The sequence below is a fragment of the Castor canadensis genome, chromosome 1 (genome assembly GCF_047511655.1).
Source record: "Castor canadensis chromosome 1, mCasCan1.hap1v2, whole genome shotgun sequence".
In the NCBI taxonomy this organism is placed as follows: Eukaryota; Metazoa; Chordata; class Mammalia; order Rodentia; family Castoridae; genus Castor; species Castor canadensis.
In genome coordinates, this window is record NC_133386.1 from 185349536 (window position 1) to 185352795 (window position 3260).

General features: G+C 33.7%; 1 pseudogene; it reads left to right on the plus strand.

Annotated features, from left to right (window-relative positions):
* The first annotated feature begins 1334 nt into the window (after window positions 1-1334).
* Window positions 1335-2263, plus strand: LOC109680765 (olfactory receptor 4C46-like; annotated as a pseudogene).
* Window positions 2264-3260: the final 997 nt, after the last annotated feature.

Below are 3260 nucleotides of genomic sequence, written 5' to 3' on the forward strand. Positions count from 1 at the left end.
GCATAAGAATCCATAAGATGTTTTTCTTATTTTCATTTTATATATAGTTGAAAAGGCAGATATACGAAGTATCAGAAAATATTAAGAGAATTTTAATCGGATCTCTGATTTTTAAACATACATCATTAACCACTGTTGCAGCTTTTTCAAAAGCTTTCTGTAGAAACTAGAAGCAGCACAGTTTATAGTGATATTGTGAAGGAAAGACATAGCCTGTGATATTGTTCTTTTTCCTAGCTTCTGCTGATAAAATTCCTACAACTGAAGTTGATTCTGAAGTAGTATCAAATAAATGAATTTTATGTGATAAATTATATTTCTTGTTCTATATTTTATGACATGATAATATAGGGTATATTGATGAGGCTAATAATTTGATAGAAAATATTTGCTAAAAATTTTAGAACAAAATTGATAATAATTGGAGTAACAGTAATCAAAGGCCTAGCATTGTCTCTGCCATTTGTTTTCTGCTTTTCTATCCCAAGAATCATAATTTTTTTGTGCTGATATTACTAGAAAAATAATCATGAAAATAGGTAGAAAAGTGATAAATATATGTGCCGACTGTAATAACATAAGCCATCTATTATGTTAATTGAACAATTAAGTCAGTAACAATCTGTAAAACACTGAGAAAACAATAGATGTGCAATAACTTTATTTTTATTTTTTAATGTTATTATAAGTATAAATGTTAGTCCCTTAAATCCTTTTCTTATCTGTAAAGTGTATGAAATAATACAAGTATGGAATATTTAAAATGCTAAGAACCATGCATGCAAAGCATTTGGTACAATTACATACACAAAAATTTGTTAAATTATTGCTCATTACAACATTGTTACATTTATTATTAAGTGCTGTAAATTATTTTCTTGTATTTCTTGTGTCCTTTAATTACATTTCCATCATTATGTCACTGCTATTCTATACATTCACTATTATAAATAATCTAATACCTGAGGTTATTGTCCTAGGTTACAATGTTTATTGGAGCTTAATTATTTCACCAATAACAATAAACATTGTTTGCTATATTAGTGTTTGCTATGTTAGTTTACTATGTTAGTGTTCAACATATTCTCTTACTCAAATTTCTTGCCATCTTCTCATCATATTGTCATAAGAGTGTGCAAAATATCTAAACAAGAAGAAATTTGGGAAAACTTCAAGAACACAGAAAACTTCTTAATCATGAAAAACAACCTAAGAAACACAATCCAAATAATCTAGAAATGTCTTGTTTATTAGATTACAGAAGTTAAATAATTCACCTTTGTATTGAAATTTCGTATTTTTTCAGTTGATAGAGTTGACTACTCCTGAAGTAGATGGAGAATAGAAACAACGTGACAGAGTTCATTCTCCTTGGGCTCACAGAGAATCCAAAAATGCAGAAAGTCATTTTTGTGATGTTTTTGGTCATCTACATTGTCTCTATGACAGGAAATATGCTCATCTTATTGCAATCACTGGCAGCCCATTGTTGGGGTCCCCTATGTACTATTTTCTGGCCTATCTCTCCTTTATTGATGTCTGCTATTCCTCTGTCAACACCCCTAAACTGATCATAGATTCACTCCATGAAAAGAAGACCATTCTCTTCAATGGATGTATGACGCAAATCTTTGGGGAACATTTCTTCGGTGGTGCTGACGTCATCTTGCTTACTGTGATGGCTTATGACCGCTATGTGGCCATCTGCAAGCCCTTGCACTATACAAACATTAAGAAATCTCAAGTGTGTAGCCTGCTAGTAGGAGTGTCATGGGTGGGAAGTTTTCTTCATGGAGCTATGCAGATTCTGTTCATCTTACCACTACCCCTCTGTGGTCCTAATGTCATCGATCACTTTATGTGTGATCTGAACCCTCTGTTAAATCTGGCCTTCACTGATACTCACACTCTAGGACTCTTTGTTGTTGTTAACAGTGGGTTCATCTGTGTGTTAAACTTCCTCTTCCTGCTAGTCTCCTATGTAGTCATTCTGTGTTCCCTGAAGACTCACAGCTTGGAGGGAAGACGCAAAGCTCGCTCTACCTGTATCTCCCACATCACAGTGGTCATCATATTCTTTGTGCCCTGCATATTTGTGTACCTGAGACTTGCTGTTACTTTATTCATTGATAAAGCAGTTGCTGTATTCTACACAATGATAACTCCCATGTTAAATCCCTTAATTTATAACTTGAGAAATGATCACATGAAAACTGTCATTAAGAAAATGTTTAGTAGGAAAGTTCTTTCAGTAGATAAATAAATGTTCCTCATCCCAACATGAATTCAGCTGAGGAATAGACACTTTGGAAGATCTCACCATGGTATACTTAAATTACCAGACTAAAACAATATCATTCATAAATCAACACACATGCACAGGAAAGCAATGCAAGTCAACTCCCTGTATAGCTATCCTAATCTCAACTAGCAAATACCCTGGGTCCTTCCTATTATTGCTTATACTCTCTCTTCAACAAAATTAGTGATAAGAGCAAAATAATTTCTGCCTGGTAGCGAGGGGGTAGGAGGGGAAAGGGAGGGGGCGGGGGTAAGGAAGGGGATTGGGGAAGGGGGAGAAATGATCCAAACATTGTATGTACATATAAATACAAGAAAAAAAAGAAATGGGTGTCATAAAAGGGATGAAACACAACCCTGGAAAGGTTATCCTCATGCGCCTGTGCTATGACACATTCAATCTCCTTTGCTTTAACTTGTAACAATTGATGAATACTGCTCACTTCTAGGGTTACAGTAATCACCTAGTTAAGGTCAAAGTAATGTTAGTTTATATTATTATAATTTCTCATTCACTTCCTTATAGATTGAATCCTCCCCTTGCCCCATACTACCTCAGGATCCCATTACTAGGTTTGTAAAAGTTTATTTTATTCATCATTAATAATTATACAAATGTTTTTCATTGTCATAGTCTCATACATGCATTGTACATTGATTAAATTCACTGCCCTATCACCATCTCCTCTTGCATTCCTACTTGTTCACCACCCCAAAATTGTCTCCCTTTTATATCCATGCCTTTTTTTAGCTATAGATCCCACACATGAGAGAAAATATATAATATTTCATACTCTGGCTTATTTTGCTTAATATGGTGATCTGAATCCCATCAATATTTTGCAAAAGTAATAATTTCATTATATTTTAAGGTTGAATAATGTGCCATATTTTATAAGTTTTTTTTTTTTTTTGCATTACTGTGGTTTGAACTCAGGGCTTCACACTAGTTAGGTAGA